The 20,812-nt window shown below is 35.7% G+C and overlaps 1 protein-coding gene across 5 annotated transcripts in view; it reads left to right on the top strand.

The window, feature by feature from the left end:
* DACH1 (dachshund family transcription factor 1) overlaps positions 1-20,812 on the top strand; it is a 355,980-nt gene that overhangs the window by 97,636 nt on the left and 237,532 nt on the right. The window lies entirely within an intron of this gene.

Here is a 20,812-nt window from a genome sequence, read left to right as displayed (position 1 = left end):
TTCATCATGCTGTCACATCCCTAGTGCCTTGGAGTTATTGAAAAGCGGAATTGAGGGAGTTCTGTCATTGTGTGTTGCAATCCATTCATAAGGAAGTTCACTAAAACATCTGAAGTAGTGTTCTTGCTTATTTATTTATTTACATCTAGTGAGAACCATTTCACTTCTTTGAGGTACAGAACCCTCCTATTTCAGGCACAGGGACATTGATAGGCTTGGTTACCTCTCCTCAGACATCTTTCTCTTGTGTAACATTTGTTCTTTAGTCAAAGCTCACACCTGCTGCCTTTACGGATGCTTATGCATTTGGGTTCTGTCCTTTGGGAGTAATATATCTGAGAGCTGTGGCTTCATTGCCCTTATGCTTTTATCTGATAGCTGTGAGAAGGTAAACGATGAACTTTTATATGTAGAAAGCTTTTAGTTTCTTCCCACACTAAAGTATCAGCTAATGTTAAAAGAGCTTTCAAAAATATATAAAGATACTGTCAATCTGCACTGAGTAGATTTAACAGTTTGAATGAATTATTTTTGTTTTGGAGTCTGCCTGGCAACCTGATGATGAATTTAGAAGGATGTCATGTTTTCTGTAAGGCCATGATGAAAAGGGGATTTATTTACACATATAAGAAACAATCTTGACTATTTAACCGAGCCAAACTAAGGGTCTGCTTTGCAGCTGCAATTGCCTGACTTCTGTAGTTTGTACATACACTGTAAGTAATCACACCAAATTTCAATTTAGTATATAAGAGTTTAGCAGAAGAGCAATTAAATTGTCATTTTCTGATTTTAAAAGTTACAAAGAGAATGAAGAAAAAGCATAGAAATTACAGGTTGACTTTATCTTGCAAGGTGCCAAGGATGTCTTGTGACTCTGCGGGCCATAATTCCAGTCAGCTGCACTGTGAATTGGAAATGTTTTCTGAATTGGTCACAAAATTCTTGATAACTACATGAAGTGTATTCCTTCTTTATCTTCAGACATTTTAAGAGAGAAAAATTAGAATACCTTTGTCAATGTTGCAGTTCGTACAGCTAAAAAATTATGTTAGTGTTAGTGTTACTGGATTTTAAGCAGGTGTTGTTGCTTTCATAGTTTAATAAGAATTTATACAGTATTTTGATATTGGTGCAAAACTGACTTTATTATGGGTCTGTAATAGCCAAATGTGCAGTACTTTTTAATGTACAACCACAGCATGCTCTACAGTTGCTCAGAAGGAGCCTTCTGTGCTGTTAGGAAGTATGACATGAATGCATATTAAGATTTATCCATGTTCTATGTAATATTCCTAAGAAGTCCAATAACTTGACAGAAGTTAACGGAAGGCATAGAATTCAAAGCACATTGCTGTTACTTACTAATTTATTTGCTCCTTTTTCCCCCATTAAAAACATGGTTCTTTAGGTTTGCACAGCAGAATGAGAACTTACCTTAAATCCCCCAAAGGAAATGAAATTTAGGGCTGAAGGTACACTCTTCAGGCTGGTGGCTGGGCAACACTTTAGATTATGTGACTTTCATAGGTGGCTTTGTTGATTAAACAACTCAGCTGCTTCTATGGTTGTAGAGTTGGATGAATCACCAGCTGAGCTTCTGTGAACTCTACTATTACCTTCCTGTTAAATGCGTGTAGGACTTTTTTATATTCTCTTGAATTGTTTTCTATGCAGCTGTTGGGGAGAGAAATGTTTTTGTTTTCTGCACTTCTGTATAGTTGAAGGAATTTTTGCCACAGTGGAGAAAAGTGACTGCAAGAAATCTGCTCTGTTATGTATTTAAGGCTTTACAGAAAAAAAAAAAAGAACCCTACCTCCTCCAATATATGAAGTTGATGTTTTTTATGAAATTTCCTTCAATTTCCTTCTGAAATTACCTAATTGTTCTTGGCTTCATATTTCTAGAAATCGTGGAATCATAGTATCAAAGAATAGTTTGGGTTGGAAGAGACTTTTAGAGATCATCTAGTTCAACCCCCCTGCAATGAACAGGGACATCTTCAACCTTGCTCGGAGCCCTGTCCAACCTGACCTGGAATGTTTCCAGGAGTGGGGCATCAACTATCTCTGAACAACCACTGTTTTATGACCCTTCTTGAAGAAACTTCTTAAAACATCTAATTAAAACCAGACCTTTTAGTTAAAAAACATTACCCATTATAGGGCCACCGCAACAGACCCTGCTGGCAAGTCTGTCCCCATCTTTTTTAAAGGCCCACTTCAAGTACTGGAAGGTTGCTCTAAAGTCTCTCCAGAGCTTTTTCTTCTCCAGACCGAACATCCCCAACTCTCTCAGGCTTTCTTCATAGGAGAGGTGTTCCATCACTTTGATCCTCTTCACGGGCCTCCTATGGACCCACTGCAAGAGGTTCACATCCTTCTTATGTTGAGAGCCCCAGATCTGGACGCAGGTGGAGTCTGGAGAGTGGAGTAGAGGATTAAAATCACCTCTCTTGACCTGGCAGTTGCATTTCTCTTGGTGCAGCCCAGAGTACAGCTGGCTTTTTGGACTGCAAGAGCACATTGCTAGGTCATGTCCAGCACTTCTTGTCCTCTTTAGTCCTGTCTTTATAGTTTTCAGGAACTATCTCCCAGAACTGTCTTCACAAGTCTCCAACTAAAGACCACTGTCTGATTGGTTGTCAAAGCACAGTGTTCCTCCTGTGAAGTTTCCTTTGCTTTGGTTCTATGAATGCACATTTGTGGTTCCTCAGAACCTCTCTCTTCATTTCAGTGGTCTGTGTGAGGACTGAGCTGTCCTTATGGGAAAGGGAAGACTGTGTACTGGCTGTGAGGAGAAGAAATGACAGTTCAGCAGCACCTGGAAGCTTCATTTACCTGATGAAGAAGAAAAAAGAAAGATGGAATCGTAGGTGGATAAACTGAGGAAAGCTCAGCATTATAAACCTTAAAGATAATGGAAAGGCCTCTGTCCATCAAAATAAAAGTAATGAGACTAATAAGACCAATGCTTCTCTATACTACAACCTTTTTGTGAATATCTTATTCTTTTTTCCCCCCTCCCCTGCTTCATCTGTTATTGTCTTTTTATATGTACGCTGTCCGGAAATGTGTCTTCATCTGTGTTTGGAAAACATCTAGCATACTGTGGGGTGTTATCACAGTGTAAAAAATAACTCCCAGGACAAGTTTCTATTGCAGTATTTATAACCAATTTCAGGAGAAGGAGGATCAGGTTCATTCTTTATGGCTTTCTCAACCATGCCTGTATATTGAAGACATTTGATTTACTTAACATATGGCCAAGCGAACTGTTGGGCATATTGGGAAAAATATGTGAAACTACTTTGAAATGTTGCAAATGTGTTTGGAGACCTTTGTGCCACACCAAGCGTTTCTGTTGTTATTCAATTACTCTGGTTTGGTTTTTTTGTTTTTTTTTTTTGTTTTTGTTTTTGTTTTTTTTTTGTTTCTTTACCTTTTAAACACTGGACAGTTACATTATTTCTTTGAATCCTACCAAATGTATTGGTAGAATTACAAAGTATTTATCTGCTTCCTTGAGTGATAACAATTTATATGTCTCCAGCTAATCTGGCCATCTTCTAAGTTCTCTCTCTTACCCAGTGCAAATGTGTATACTGCCATAATGAAATCATTTCCATGTCCTATAGAGTATTTAGATCAACAAGACCTTCACTTATTAGAAAGGGCAGAGTAGTAATGCTTTTGGCAAAGCCATTATTGTGGTATTGGTATTCACTAGAAAGGACAGAAATAGAACAACACTGGCCTCCATAAACAATTCCAATTTGATCTGTGTACATGATAAAATCTTGGCTTCTCAATGCATTTAGGTGCTGTCATAGCTGTTGTTGCCAAATAAGAATGCAGTGTGATGTTATTATAGTAAACAGCACTTAAGCACAGCTGGCAGAATTGATCAGGGCCACATTAGAGTGAACTTCAGCAGATGACTGACGCAGCAGAAACAATAGCCGAATATGCAAACAGTTCTTGCAATGAATGCTCTGGGGATCAGGCACCATTATTTTTGACTTTGAACAGGGAAGAGGGGCAGATTTGTAACCTCCTTCCACACAAAAGGGTTCTGGGTATTCTGTAAACATCTGACTGCCATTTATAATAGTAGCTAGTTACAAAGCAAAACTCTAGACTCCCTTGACTATTTACATTTCATTAATTATTAAAGAAAAAAACCATAAATATCAGATAAGTTTGTTTAATGTTTCACACAGGATTTTTTTCTTTGCTAGAAAAGCCTTTTCTCAATTAATGTTAATCATCGAGGACTTCCTGTTTAAATTGCACAGAAATGCGTGTTTGCCTCAGTAAGGGCTTTTTTCCCCTTCTAATTATTATAAGAGCTAATTATGTGACCACGTATTGCTATTCTTTTATTGTAATAATTTGGATAAGTAAAAATAAACATAGGATAAATAGTGTATGAACCTCATTCTTGCACAATGTAAATCAGAACTTCTCTTCATATCTTGGTAATTTGTGCACCACACATTACCAAAATATTTAAAGTCCATGTAAACAGCTATTCATGCTTGTACTTTTATATTGTACAGTGTCATCTTTTGATTTATTTGACCATTAATGCAAAACAAAAAGGACAACAATCCAAACTCAAACAATAGAAAACTTACTTTTCTATCTTTTTAGCTTAGTTTTTCTACTCATATAATGATTTTTTTTTTCATTCTAACAAGAGGTGCATTAAAAATTACATGCTTACCATGGAGGGAAACAGAAGGTGGAGGCCAAGACAGAAACAAAAAAAGGCTATATTAAGTGAATATTTGACTCTCCCTTACATAAGACTATGGAATATTTTAATTTCTCACTGGCTCTCCTTGAGGAATGTGGATGGAAGCTGTGCTGAGGATTTCATTCAAGTGTTGTGTGATATGGAAAAGACTGTTGATAGACACTTGTCTGAGTCCAACTTCATAGACTGGTGGCATCAAAGCCTGTACTGAGAGGCTGCCATCACTTTGTCATTGCCAAAATTAGTGTAAGACTCATACTGGGGCTTCACAGAATGCCTATGAAGTTCTTGTAGCAGTCCTTAAGTTTGCTCGTTAGCATCTTTTAGCATTGCTATAGACAGCTCCCCCCTTTCCCTTCCCCCATTCTGAGGGCAGAGATAGGTAGCTCCTAATATGTACAAATGTAATGTTTCCTGTTAATTTTACTTTGACTTTTTATTTACTCTAATCCTCTGACTTTTACTGTAAAATCATAGACACTCATAGAGAATCTTGAATTTCTCTTCTAATTTCTCAGAGGTAGCGTTCTCTATAAATCACACAGTTTGCCCCAGAATAAGTGCTTACAGTTTTATGGTCATTTTATGGCTTCCTCCTACCAAAACTAATTTCAGCAATTCCCCCAAAAGCAGTGTTACACAAATGCAATATTCTTATTAATCACAAGAAAATGTTTGAGCTGACCTTCTGATGTCACATTTTACAGCATTTTCTTTCATAAAACTCACTTCTCAAAAGATGAAGGGCATAGAGGTGAGTTATAAACTTCTGAAAATAGTTGCACAGTGCTGTGATGTGACGTAGCACTTCAAGCCTTCTGTGTATGTGCACAAATGAAGCCATACTCCATCACTCTGATACGCATCACTAAATAATGGGCTTTAAGGAGAGATGAACTTCAGAGTAGTTATGTAGTCATCCAGCTCGAAGCAGGAGAGCCCAGGGAAACAGCAAACATATTTTAAGGGTTCAGACTTTTTTTTTTTGTGTATGTGTAGTATGAGATGGTCAAAAAGAGCCAAGCAGTCACATGGAAATGACTGTAATATGTCTACAGATGTAGCAAGACACTGATTTGCTAGATCCTTTACTTTAGGTTTGTATGTAATGCAAGTTTATGTGAAAACAGAGTCATGAAGGACAAAAGTTGTAATCCAGATTGAAAAGGAGGAAGAAAAAAACGCTCAGAAAATGGCTGATTAGAGAGTAAACATGCCTCCTCTCAGCCCGATGCAGATAGATAGTCTTATGCTGACCTTCTATATTCATTATCTATTTCTATGTCAAGTGTCATGAACTGCTTCACCACCTGAAATCGTAAGTCCTCACGGGCTGAAAATTACCCAGTTATGCATTGCCACTAGAACTAAAAGATGTGGGTTCAAACTGGTAGTGCTGTGTGCACCCCACCTACCAGTAGTAGCAGTGAACTGGTGTGGAACTTCAGAGCTGCTGCAAACAGACTGTTGGACTTAAGATTGCCTTATCACCAGAGAGGTTTTCACTTTGTCTGGTGTCTGTGAATACTGCCAAACTTACTAAGCTGACAGATCCATGATTTTTTGGGGTATGGTCTGTAAGGGAGTGGAGGTGGTTTGGGCTCTTTTCAAAAATCTCAGCTGAGTCTTTTTGCCTTCCACTGACATTTGTCAATACCTTCGACTGACATTTCATACAGAGAAAACCAACTGGATCTGTCCTGGCAAAAGGTAATTTATTGTGGCTGGACCAGGACATTGATCTGTCCATAATGTAAAGCCAGGAAGCAATGCATTTTCCTGGTTTAACTTGCGTGTTTTGTTTGTAAAAGGGTCCAACGCTCATGTTACAAGTTCAACATTGGTATCATTTGCTCTTCCTGACAGGTCTTCTAATGACAGCTGACAGTTGGAAGCTTAACTGGGTAAAAGTACTAATCTCTTCAGTAGTTCAAGTTCCCATAAATATTAAGTTAGTCAATTTTATCTGCCTTTCCTTCATTATTGGATCTATGATCAAATTAAAGTAATAAAATCCATGTCCATTATGCTGTTTTGTGGTCAAATTTTGATTGCCAGTATAGATACAACTCACATAGACAAGCATTTATGAAAGTCACAGTGAAATACTTGCATTGTTTTTCTGAAAATATGTTTCTCTTATTTTTTTTTCCTCCAATTTTGAATGGCTTAGATTTTGGAAAACAAAACAAAACAAGTATCTATCCATATGGGTTTTTTTAATAGTTATGCCAATCCTGATGTCAATGAAGTGAGCAGTTGCCTTAGGCTGCCACAGAAGAAAAGATAATGTGAGTGTAGTATTATGATGTTATGTAGTAGATTTATGTAGTATTCTGTACAAATTTATATCACTGGTCTGGTAGAGGATCAGCTGGATTCTGCCTTTGAAGATAACTCTCTAGGATCTAGGCATAAAGCATCTCCTATTTTCAAAAATCCAGTATGATACATGAGCGGTTACAACTTCACAGTGAAATGTCTCTTTAAAAAAAATACGATTTTTTTTTCTATACTTAACTTTACAGAAGAAGCTCTCTATTGTAATTTTTTCTCTCCTGTTGTTTTGGTTTAGACATTTTTTTTCTTTTTTAGAGGAAAGAAACCCTGCAAATTAATTTGATCCAGTTCTACACTCCTTTACTTCTGTCTTGAATATTGATGATGACATTATTACTGTCAGTACAATTCTGGAAGTTCTATGAAAGATCTTTTGAGCTCAGTTTCATATCATCTGTGAAAAGACAGATATGACTGTTTGTTTTTTTTTTAATACAAAGTTTCCACACAAAATGTTTTTGGAAGGAGCTAGTGTATATGAAATAGTGGAACACAATGATGCTGTAACTTAATAATGTAGAATTTAACAATTTCAGAAATGCTTATTTCTATAATAGAATATGACAGCTGGTGTTATTATGGTCTCTTTTGTCAGTCTCAGAAGTACCTGGATATGTCAAGAAATGATTTTATTTTATTGTTAATGTATTCTTTTAATTTTAACAGATAGAAATAATAACATGGTTCAGTTCCCATTAAAAAGTAAGCATGATTATCCGTCTTAAATTTTTCTGCACATTATTATCCTATGTTCATATGTTAGGCCACTTTAATACATGGTGTAGATAGTGAATAAAAATCACATTTCCATGTGATAAAGTAACAAGTACTGGTTTTCTCCTGACTGCTTTTGATGGAGGAAATTTCTTGTTTATAGAGGCCAAAGTATCAGAGTTATTAATTCTGTGCCTTTATAAGTACCATCACATGATTTCTGGTATCCTTCTTTAAAACATAGGTCTTGAATTTGTGAGTAGGTCACACGAGTATATTTAACTTCTGTGTAGAAAAAAATTAAAAGAAACTGTTTGTTTAAGAGTGTTCTTTCATCTTTATTTGTACATATAACTGGATGGGAGTTTCTGGTTAAAAATATTAATAAGAAACCTTTAATTCATTCATCAAATCAACAGATGATAATATAAACTATAGAATAGTACAGATTAACCTTGTGCAGGCTAAATCTAGAAACATGCATGCCTAGTACATTTAGTATGTCTGCTTCTTTGTGTCCTTATAGTGCCTCATGCATGTACAAAGAAAACTTTTCTGATTTAAAAAGCCAATATTTATGTTGGTGGAAATGAAGCATATTTGGCTTGCACAACCAAGTTTTAGCCCGAGCACCTCCATCCTGTCTTCTCTTACCATCTTGTAAAAGGAAGAGTAGAGTTTTATTTAATCCGTTGCCCTTTCAGTGGTATTTGCCAGCAGAGGCTGCTTAGGATATAGATCCTTCCATGTTTGTAAACACTATATTTAGGCAATCAGTGATGTACAGATTTCCAGGCCTGAATTACATCTTGACTCTCTTAGCTGGATTTAAATTGTCTAATCTCTTCCTGAGCAGAATTATAGTTTGACTATCAAAGCATCGTCTGGCATTGAGTTTCATGGGCATTGCTGAAATAAAATATTGCCTAAATTTATTCCAAACCTGTTGCCTGGTGTTTCCATAGGGTACTCTCAAGTTCTTGCGAAAAGTTATGAAACAATTAGATAGTTCCCTTGTAATCCTTTCCACCTTACTCATGATTTTATTTTGTCATTCAGGTGATGCTGAATCCTGCTTGCTGGTTTTTTGCATCTTTTGTAGTTCCACCAAACTGCTTTAATGGGGGGGTACTCAGAACGGCATAAGTTCAATACCTACCATGTTTATCTGCTCTCTGTTCATATCACAGATACCACAATATGGATTTAGAGTCCTGTTTCTTGGTGGCATGGTTTATGGAAGAGGTTGTTCATATAAACCCCAGTTTTCCTGCCATCTGTCCCCCCTGCCCATTTGCCTAAACATACTTGCAAATATAAAGTGAATGCCTAGTGAACCATTTAGCACCCAAGGGTAAATACAAAAACTCCAAATATTTTTTTTTTTTTGCCTGTAGTTTATTGTACTGATTTGGGATTATGGTCTTTGAAGGCAGAGTTTGTTGATATTGCCAAGATGAGATGTCCAGATGAGAGAGGCCTGTTGCTACAGGCTCCACAAGACCCAAAGGACAGTTCTTGTCTCAGCACAGAGGATCAGTATCACTAGACAAATATATATGCAATTTCAGCTGCACAGGAGGGAGAAGCGAACATGCCCCTTGAGGAAAAAAAAGCTTTCCTATGCCATGTTTGGCACCAGAATTGTCAGAGTTCTGTAAGAAAAAAAAAAAAAAAAACTTGAAAAGTTGTAATACTAAAATTTGATTGGCAACCACAACAATTTCAGTTACTTAGTTTTCTTGGGTAATCAGTCTGTCCACTCTTGGAGATTTCCTGTTGATTGAAGGAGCTGCCCATCTTAATTTTAGGTGTTTGGTGATAGGTCTAGTTCCATCTATTTCTTAGTTGATTTACTGGTTTTTTTTTAATAATTTTTTAGTTTAATTATTCTGAAGTTCTTCTTTCCGGCCAAACCTTAGCATTTAGAAATAAATTTACCATGTAAAAGAATTATATGCCTATATATAATAGTGAGAAGCAATTGTAGCTGAAATCCCCAAGAACTTCAGAGAAACGTAAGAAAAATCGAAAGGCTACAGAAGTTGCAGAAATTAAAAAGAATTTTAAAATGCCTAATGTTAAAGCCCAGTTCAGCTAAGCTCTGATGCATGTGCACAACTCTGTGCACATTCTTAAATCCAGTGGGACCTCAGCATATGGCCAAGTGATTTGCCAAATTGGGACCTAATTAAGGACAATTGTAAAAGTAGCTGCTATTTAAGCAATTAGGGAATCTTCAGTTAGAGTTTGACTGGAACTCTGAAGTTAACAGCAAAATCTCCTAAAATCAGCATTTAATCTATATCTCTTGCTTAAAAGAAAAGACTAAGTAAAGAAAACATGTTATTATTAATTAGGTATTACTCAATTTACAACATTATGTATTTCTAAAGGACTTAACAGATACATGTTTAAAAAGTTATTATCATGAGAAGTATTTTCTACCAGTAAAAGGCAAAAAAACTCAGAGAGAAGTTACAATGATGTATGTTCTTTGGGTCGCTGGTGCAAAGCTGTGATTCCTTTAGACTGTTGACATTTTAAAGGTTTACTATCTTACAGTTCTCTGAAGTATTTACAGTGTGATGTTGTTACTTCCTATCAAATATACATTTATGGAACTATTTACGCAAGAACACAATTTTGTAACATGAAAAGAATGACTGAAGGAAGTAGTGCTTTGTAAATTTTAGGCTTGAAACTCTTCAGGACCACAGAATTTTGATCTTGATATTTCATGTAATAACTATTACTAATTATTATTTCTTCTGTGATGCTTTGATATCCAAGTTTTTCTTTTGGTTTTTTTTTTCATTTTTTAAAGCATTTTCAATGGATTTCTCATGTTATGGAGTTTTGAGGCGATTGCATATTGTTGAATGCAGATGAAAGTAAGACTTTTCTCAAGTTTGTCATAGTGGGCGATATAAAATTGAGGTGTAATATCGGGACTGCTTGTCCTAGTTTTGCATTACTGGAAATAAGCCTTGCAGTCATCACATCCCGTTGGTAGCTCCTTATGCATGCTTTCTAGAGATGTGTTTTACTCAAACTACTACTACTTCAAAGGTGAGAAATTGTTCACAGACCGCTTTGGTGGGCATGGCGTAAAACCTCATCAGTTAACAGATAGGTAAATAATAAAACAAGAAATACTGCTGTTTTTCAGGCTTCATTTTTGTCTTCTCCAGAACAATGTAGTCAGAGTTACAATGTACTATACCTAACACCTGGGTATATCAGCAGTGAGACCCTTCCTGGTGCTTCCCCAGATGCTCAAACTGTGGAAACTGCAGTGTAGCACTTCCTCAATCAGCTTAAATTTTGGCGAATCTATGGGTTAAAGTTCCTTTAAATTTTTTTTCTCTGCATGGCCAGTAGCACCAATAACTTTGTGTGAGCTTGCAGAGGACTGTTCATCCCAGTGACTAGGATCATTCTGTTCACAACACTGTAACTTGGAGCAGCTTGCAGTTTCCTGCAGTGTCTGAATATTCTCTTAAAAATCCATCAGACCTTTCCTGTTGCTGCAAAACAGAATTATATCCCACCTCAGCCTTCTTCAATATTAGGAAAGTCAAACTTTTTCAGCCTTGTCTTGGGAGCCTTCACATTCTATGATCATGCTTTTGGTCTTTCTCTAGACTTATTTCTCTGTGAATTTTATTTTTCTGAAGGAGGTTGTCTAAGGTTATAGAGGCAAAATATCCCACTGATACCTCCTATGTCAATCATAGTTTCTGATCTACCAGGAGTACTTTGCCTGGTATGTTCAAGAATGAGATTTGTCTGTTTCATCACTGTGGCACATTGGTGGTTGATAATCGCCAAGGGATCAGCTGATAAACCCAGATATTTCTTCTCCTTTGTTATTCCCTACTTAGGAGTTCTTAGCTTACATCAGCTACTCTTATTTATAGTCCCTGAGTGAGTGACCTTGCACTTTGCTCCATTAAAATTCATCTTTCCTCAAGACCATCCTGTTCTTTCAGTGTGATACTCAATCCTCTTCCAAATTTGTGTCATCACCATGTGTGTTGGACATTAGTATATTATTAAAAAAGAATGTTACAAAACCTGATTCTCGATTAACTCTGCTACTAGTTTCTCTCCACTGTGACATTCCCTTTGTCCAAGAAAATGGTACTTTCCATTCTTTGTTTACTTAGCTGTAAAATTAATGTCTTTGTATTTTACTGCTGATTGGATATCTTTTTCATACTTACTAGAATGCAAACCTGACAGCATAGGAAGGAATAGTTTTTAAATACCTGAGGTAATTCCGAAAAAGCTGTAACTGTTTTGTCATCTTTGTTGTATGTACACTCAATTTATTTTTATCAACTATGGCCATGATTTTGACATTATATGCATTCTTTTACTCAGATCTCATATCTTTGGTTAAGTTATATAGTTTACTCTTCAGTAATTGCTAAGGAATATCATAAATGATTCCAGTACTCATGAAACAGGAGCATTGATGGAAGTCAGTAGTTAAGATGCTAAGAAAACTGACAAAGCTTTACATGTTTTGTGGGTAGAAAAGACTTGTCACTCCTAGAAAGAACCTAGGCTGGCATCTTGGCTAATAAAGAATGGATCTACTCAAAAAAGGTGAAGGGCTGAATGCACACTAGTGGGACTTCAAATAAGGAGTCAAGAGAATTCATGACACGTCATAATATAGAGATTAATAGGCAATCTTTAGCTTTGTCTGTCCTCAGACAGCTTTAAGATGTACAGTGACTGGAGATCTATCTGAAAAAAGCATTATCTTTCTGTTTTGATATGGGAATTATGCCATGAAAATCATAGTTATGTTTACTGGAAGATTTTTTTTAAAATTATGTTTTGTCTGTATTGTGTATTTTTACAAAGAGTACATATTAAGTACTGAAATGACCTTCTATGTTTAAAAATGTCTAGGTCCCATTTTTGTTTTGTGTTTTGTAGATCTGTTTTTGTTGGGTCAGAAATAAACCAAGTTTAGCCAAATGGAATTTTATTTGTTTACTGGAATCTGTAAAAACCACAAAGAGAATTAGTTTAGAGTAGTGTTTGTGAACTAACTCAACCCTAAAATGTCTGCAGTTGTGTTAGCTGGAAGTTCTGCATATCATATGATGCTTTAAGAGACTTCAAAACGTGACATTAGCTTCACCCTTTCAAGTGGTCCTATAAACCCTTTGATTTTTTTCCTGGTTTTTGTCTTGAGAATTGTTTTTGAAATGATTTGGAGTTTCTTAGGCCTATAAATAAATAAATTCTAAGATGTGCTGTTCCACCAGTTGCCCCATGTTACAAGCTGGTTTGCAGTTTTTAATGTATCTACTTACAGCAACCATCTGGTTTATCTCTTAGTCATGTTACTTTGTAAATTACTAATTTTAAAATACACAGAATTAATGTGACTTACAAAAATATAACAATTATCCAATTATACAGATATACAAAATCATTATATGTTAAAAACTTTTTTCTCTATCACTTTTCATGACTGCGAGTCAAAATGTGAAAAAAAGAAAGAAAACCCCAAGTGAAGAGTGCATGTCTGCATCTGTGTGTAACTGATCATGTCCAACAGAAGCATAAATGATGTTAAACTTCCCAGGAGTAGGATCTACTGACAGAAATGTGTCAAAAATAGAACAGTATCTGCCTTACTTTCTCTGAGTGAGATGCAAAGATACACCAGGCTTTTGTGAGGAAGGTTACGTATTTTCCTAGTGCGCAAGTGATTCGAAGAGATGCAGGTAATTTTAAAAATACTGATAAACTTCCTTACCTTTTTATTGCATTCTCTGTATGTTTCATTGAACTCTCTGGGAGCTATTTGTATTCACTCTATATAAATTGATATTGTTGCCTTTATGAAAAGCTGGAGGTTAATTAAAAAAAAAAAAAAAAAAGTTAAATTTCCTTTAACATATAGCAGGTTTTTTCCCTCATCTCCATTTAAGTTGGAACAGATTCAAAGCTGACTTAAAGGAATATTTAATGGAATGATACTTACTCCAGGAACTTTTGCTACCGCAGATGAAGAATTAGTTATTTTTAATATTGAGAGGCAACTTGGTGCAAGGTAAAGCAGCTCAGAGTACAGATTCCACCACTTTAGGCTTACTGTTGACTTTAGGCTAATGTACAATCAGTGAATTCAATTTAAAGAGAGCAAGGGTGATACTGGGCTTACTTATTCTCTGCAGTGTAGCACAGTGTAGTACAGTGTAGTACAGTGTAAATGTCTACATCTGAGCTCATCATCTAGACTCTACATATAGTCAGCAGAGTGAAATTCTATGGAGCTATTAATATCATCATCAGGTAGGTGTAGAAAATAAGAGAATTATGACATAAAAGTGCTTATTGCTTAACATGGATTACAGGAAGATCGTAGAGTAACAACTCAAATGGCAACATCTGCATTTTAGTAGGGAAGATAAAGGGTCTTTTTATTCACCTGACTGAATGAAATATAAACGATGTGTTTATTAAAAAGCATTCACACTTTTTTCTTTACGTTAAAAATGTAAAGCCAGAGAAATATTTGAAGCATTATCCACAACTATCAAAATACATTGTCTTCACTTTGAAAAACAAGAACTTCTAAAGCATTCGTAAGGTTTTTATGTGTCAGTGGTTCAACTGGTAGTTTTCTGGTGTATTTTGATTTAAGCAATTTTTATTGCTGTATGTGTCCTTCTGGCTCTCAGTCACAAAACTTGTTCATTCCTCATTTCATCACCTAAAATTGCAGTCATTCTTTCATTCAGAATAATTAACTTAGAAAAGCATTATCTGAAGAACAGTTATTTTTGCAGAAGTATTTGTGTTTCAGTAGGTAACTGGAAATTTTATTTCATGGTGGATTATCTTAGACAAGGAGCAGAAGTTTTACATTAGCTATATTGATGAAATTTCTATGAGGAGTGAAATACATATACTTGTTTTTCACCAAGGTGTTTAGTTTTGAAATCCTCTCCAGGCTTGGGGCAGTAAGCAGCAACACTAGTTCAGGAGAAACCTGAGGGTATAAACCTAATTAGTTTTAAGAATAACTTAAATAACCAGTGAAGGTAGAAATTGTATGTTTAAATATAGAAATAGCTATATGTTCCCTTTTCTGAGCTCTGCCAGAGGAAAGGAAGACCATGTCATGTGGCTGAAGGAGCTTGAAAACGATTAACATCTTAAGTTGCCTCAGCCAGAGATGATCAAAGTCTTAACATCTCAGACAGTGCCACCAATAATGCTTCCCTTCAAGCAAATCTATTTTGTGGCAGAATAAGTCAAAAGACATAGCCTTCTTTCCTGTTGTCTGCAAGTATTCTTCCTTTCTGTACAGCTCGTGGGAAGAATTAGAGTTTGACCCTACTTGCTCCTTCCTAATACTCTTATGAATTAATGTAAAAAAAAAATGGCGTAAGTACAGCATTGAGTGCTTCAAGCGCAAAAAAAAAAAAAAAAAAAAATTAAAGAAGAAAAAGATACCATTCACAGAAACCAAGTCATCAAATTCAGGGGCCAGAGCTGTGCTGTTGTTGAATGCTTTTGATAAGTTCTGCTGCATGGTTTTCTTTGGCTGAGGTAATTAGTCTGCTTGTGTCACTGCCTCTCGGTGTGCATGGCTGGTACGAAGCTCTACTTTGATACTGCCAGTGCTACTCTGTAATACGATCTTTTGTCTGTTCCCAAAAGCTGTAAGTATTGGGAACACTACAACTTGCTCTTTAGGACACATTATTCTTTTAAAGTGTGGAAACTGGAATTGAAAATGACCCTTCTAACCATTAACATTAGTGATTTTGAAAGCTGATTGACCTAACAGAGACAGGTTTAAAGCTGTGAGTAAAAAGATATTTGACAGAGTAAAGCCAGTGGAATGTCTGTAGATCTGTGGCTTTGAGGGGCATGTGTAGATGAACAGGAAAATTCCAGGCGGTGAATAGAGAATCTCTGTACTAGTTTTTGCTCACAGCATCTTTTTCAAAGTGTTATGTTTGAGATATTACTTTTATGAAATTGCTTTCCTTGTGCACGGTATGTTGTGCTGTGTTTGAAGTCCCTACAGGGACTTCAGTTTAATAACTGCGCTGTAGGTCTTGTTCAATTCCTTATAACTAAACTAATTCAAATATTTGGGACTGTTGCTTTCGGTGGTTGCCGTTGCTGTGCTTGGTTCTGACTTATGCATAAGGAATTCAAAGGTTTAAATTGTTTATTTGTCTGTATTTGTTGGAGACATTTGTAGCCTAAGAGGATAGAGTTTAGTGCTCTTTGGGACTTCTTGAGCCCCTCCTGTTTCTTACTGTCTTTGCTTGTTAAGATTTCTTTGGAGATAAGACAGATTCTGCTTAGAGCATGTGGTAATTGTTGACATTCCATAGGTAGGAGTGATGAAACCTTTAGTACTGTATAGTGTACTATGTGAGATTTTCACCTGACAAAGAAGTTTTCTCTGCGGATGATGTATATGTCATAGCCTCAGTTATAATTTTAAAATTGAAGCAGGCATCAATGTGCTCAGGCTAATTCTTGAGTGCTTGAAATAACAGAAGAGGGAAAGCTGCCCAGAAGTTTAGTTGAAAAATGAATTGGTATCTGTCGTGCTTGGTAATGAGGATTGCAACTATTGCTCTAGGCTTCTTGTGCCTCATATGAGTCACTGGTACCAAAGTTTTTCCACTGTTTAAATGCTGTGGTTTTAGGAAAACAGAGGCCATTTGTCTTTTCAAGACTGTTTCGGGTATTTCCAGGCACTTAGAGCTTGTTATTTTAGCAGTAGTGACAAACACATAGCACGCTTCCACAGAGAGCGCTTGTGGTATCACATTGTATAAATGCACAGATATGGCACCTGCGTGTGCCCGTGGATTGTAGAGTGACATGCAGCAGCATTAATTTCATTTTCACTTTAATACAGCTTACAATTTCTGCAGCTGCAGAAGCACGGTCTTATGTGAGCTTAAATAATGCTTGACAGGAAGAGAAAGGATCAGTATGAAGAAGCCCTTTTGGAAGGAAGCTGATTTTGATAACTGTGATATGAATTGGTACTTCAGCTAATCTGTTAGTAACAGATTTAGTGTGATCAGTTAGGACTTAGTTGTGATATGTGGATTTAGTTGTGATACATTAATGTCTGAGTATCTATGTAGTAGTTGTGACATAATTTGATGTTAGGTTTTACTCTTTAAAGAACCAAATCAAAAGTAATTTTCTTGCTTTTTTCAAAAATAACCATCTTTAAAGACAGTTTTACATAATAGCAAACTCCATTTATCCCAGTAGCCCACTTACCTAAAGTTTAAGTTCAGGATTGCCTGTGTTTATGTATATAAACTGGATGGTTCATTTATATACCAAAAAAAGTGATCTTTCTTTGCCATTTTCTCCTTTCTTGTTTTAAATCTCAGTGCCATTTTCAGTGAAACTCCATTATTTTATCTTGATGATGTGTGAGTGAATCTTGTTTACTAGAAAAAAAGCCAAAGACATAATGTCAGTATTTAGTTTCATGTCTTGTTCAGTTTCCTTTTGGTTGAAGCTTCAGCAGTATAAGGACAGCAAAAGCATCTGTGAAGAGAGAAAAGAGAAGGTCCTGGGGTAGTGGTGTCTTTGATCTAGCACTTCTCCAAAGTACATTTTAAAAAAAGAAATTCCTCTAATGTAAGATGCATCTAGTCAGTCTTGGGCTCACTAAGGTACAGTGAACTTTAATCCCATATTATTTTTTTTTTATTTTTACCATGAATTTAGGATCACAATCTAGTTTTCATTCAGAATCTAGTACTTGAAAAAAAGTGGAGTCTTGAGTTATTTTAAATGATGTCTTTTTACATTTGGATATTTGGATGGCATGGAATAATAATGAACAAGTACAGATGAAATGGCTCTTCTTATGAGAGAGACAGTTTTAGGTTCATGTGAGTGTATGGAGACATACAACTTTTATTTTTAACCTTAATTAAGATGTTATTCTGTGACTATTTATTTAAAGCATGAAGCATTCTTGCAAGGAAATGATAATATTCTGGTGAGGTTACAGGAAATCCCATAAAATGCACTTTCAATCCTAACTTGTTTTAGTAAAGATTTTATCTGAAAATTTCCTAGGTGTTTGAACCAGCTCCAGCATTTAAATCTCACTGGCTCTGGGTTGGCATCCATAGGAGGGGTTTTGTGCTTCACCAGGTATTATCAGACCAGAACTTCTGTCTTGCAGACATTCATGAGCTAATGAAAAGGAAGGAAGAAGGTGTTATATCTACACAGATTTGAAAATAATTAACAGGAATGGAGAAAGGGAAAGCTTTTAATCTTAGGAGTCAAGGTGCCTACATATCCTAGGTCTAGTGCCTTTTTGTGTAACAAAAGATGATCTGGGGTTTTTTGTTGCTCTGTGTGGTTCAAGAGGAATAATTTCCTCTTTTCCTTATACTTTAGAGTTCTGTTGACCCTCCCCAGCCTCCTTCCCTCATATTTACAGAGAAGTGGGAGAGAAAGGGAAAGGAGTGAATAAATTTATCAGTTAAGTAGGCCGAAGAGACACAAAGCAACATAGGTATTTATTTTCAAACCTTTCTTGTAACCACATATCCCTGTAGATTTCTTATTGCTCTTTTTCTAGATTCATACTGTTCATAAGAAGTTGAACCTTCCCCCTCGTGTGTCTTCAGAGATACAAGCCTTGTTTCTGATATGTTTTACAAAACTTTGCTTTAATCATGGAAATACTTAGGCTGATCTTGTGCATAACCTAATCCCTCTTCTCCAAAGTCTTCCTTCCTGGAAGAACTTAATGAGAGTTTTCCTCAAGCCAAAATTCATACAAAGCTTGTGTTTGGAGATGTACTTTTAAATGACAAAGTGAAAGTGTTGATAAAGAGGAAAGTTTGAAAAACAAACAGCCCAGAATAATGTTAAATAACTTACTTTTTATTCTGTTGCCCTCACTCCACTGGGTTCAAACTGCATTAGATCTGCAATGATGTAAAATGTAAAAATTCGAAGAGATTTTGGAAGATGATCTATTTTATAGTGGTAGGTAAAGTCCAGTATTAAGTTTGGAGTTGTGTTTGCTCCAGAACACTTTTTCTTGTCTTTTGTATCTTTTTTAGAATGTAGTTTTTCAGATGAGCTGTTTCTTACTACTGGGATAGGTACTTATAGTATAGACTAGTCACAGAAGTGCTGTAATAAGTTGATTTGGCCTAGATATATACCTTCAGACTCAGACAAAGTTGATTAAGTAATTTTAACATTTATAAAGATTTTTAGGTTTTAAACTAAAATAAGTTCTACAGTAATTTATTTCTTTTTGTCTCAAAATCTCTTGCAGAATTAAATTTATAAATATTTTCAGTGAATTTCACATAAATAAGAAAATCACATGTGAGATCTATTGAGAATTTTATGAAGTGAACTCCACCTGACCCTGGAGCCAAGAAAGTGCTCTGAAGGTGATGCTTTTTGTTGGACCAGGTCTGAAGAAGTCACAGCTTCATTCTGACTGCCTTTCATTTCAGCACAAATGTCCTGAGGTAGCTGATTGCCTTACAAAGCTTTAAATAGAAAATCTGAACAGGTGGTTTGGGTTCAGGAAATAAAATAAGCTATATTAGTGTAGACAGGGAAAATTCTTTTCTCATTACACACTACTTGGATGGAATTAAGCAGACAGCTCATGCTGAGAAATTTGAAACTCAGAGAATGCAACAGTTAAAAAGACAGACAATAAATGTGGTAGTTATTCAGGGGTGGACCTAAACAGTCTACAGTAGAACAGCTAACTCAAAATAAACAAACCAAAATAACAGAACCCCCCTGCCCCCCCGTTATGTTATCTTTGACAATGAAAATCTATTTTATAAACCAAGCATAATGATGACTTCATTTCTCTGATTAAAGTTAGTCATCTGTTTATTTTTCCAGGGTTAGTTAACTTTATTCGCATGGGATTATGTTAGCAATTATGTTTAGAATGAAATCTCTCTTCATTTTTAAACAGATTTGGGGGAGGAGAGAAGAGAAAAAATATTTGTTTGCCACTCAGTAATCCAGTCCAAATGTTCAACAGTCCCTCTGTGGCAAGAGGCAGCATATGACTTTTAAGCTAGACTTGGTACTGAACACATTTGAACAATAAAACCTTAGATCACTAATATTTGAAGTATTTATTTCTAATTTGCTCACCATCTGCTCTGAGATTCTTTGGTTTATATTACACATATTTAAAGATCCCAACACTTTTTATACTGAAATTTTTTTAAAATTCTGTTACCTTGGTCTAAGAAGTAGCACTGTAAAGTGTTACATGATCTCTCTAAGAAGTTCACAGATGTTTGATGTTGGATTTTTATTGTTTCAAATCTTGTCATTCTTATATTTGTTAAACAAGATTCTTTTTGAGAAAACTGCAACTTTATTGTGGTATTTTTATGCTACTTTTTTTTACTAGGAAATTAACAATAAAAAAATGAGCCAATAGATTTAGAGCAGACATTCAGAGTTATTTTAGACGGTGCTGATACATTCCTATATTTTAATTTAGAAACTCCCAGACATGAGTGAATGTTGTGTATTAAATTCAGCACCTGATCACATGCACGTTGGAAGGTATCCAGAGGCTGGGCAAGCAAAGACTTCTACTTCCTAGTTGTGCCACCGAAATTAAGATTAACTCCCTAGAGAAGACAACTGAATTAACACAGCATGTTTTATGTGCAACAAAAAAACCTTAACCTGTATCCCTACTTTGCCTACAACTTTCAGAAGTGCAGTCAGGTACAGACTACAGCATCTGTGAATAAGCTGATTTTTCACATTAAACATTTGTTGTCTTTTCTTAATTATATTGTAACGTTAAATTTTAATGGTTTAATTATGTGCACATTACCATTACACACTAGGAGAAATATTCTGGCTCAATACTGATGGCTGTTTTAAATGGTAGATTTATAATTTGGTGTTTTTTCTCATTGCTTAGGTTCT

Source organism: Corvus moneduloides, chromosome 2 (genome assembly GCF_009650955.1).
Source record: "Corvus moneduloides isolate bCorMon1 chromosome 2, bCorMon1.pri, whole genome shotgun sequence".
Lineage (NCBI taxonomy): Eukaryota > Metazoa > Chordata > Aves > Passeriformes > Corvidae > Corvus > Corvus moneduloides.
The sequence above is the reverse complement of the archived record's forward strand: the minus strand, read 5'-3'. Positions and strand labels throughout refer to the sequence as shown.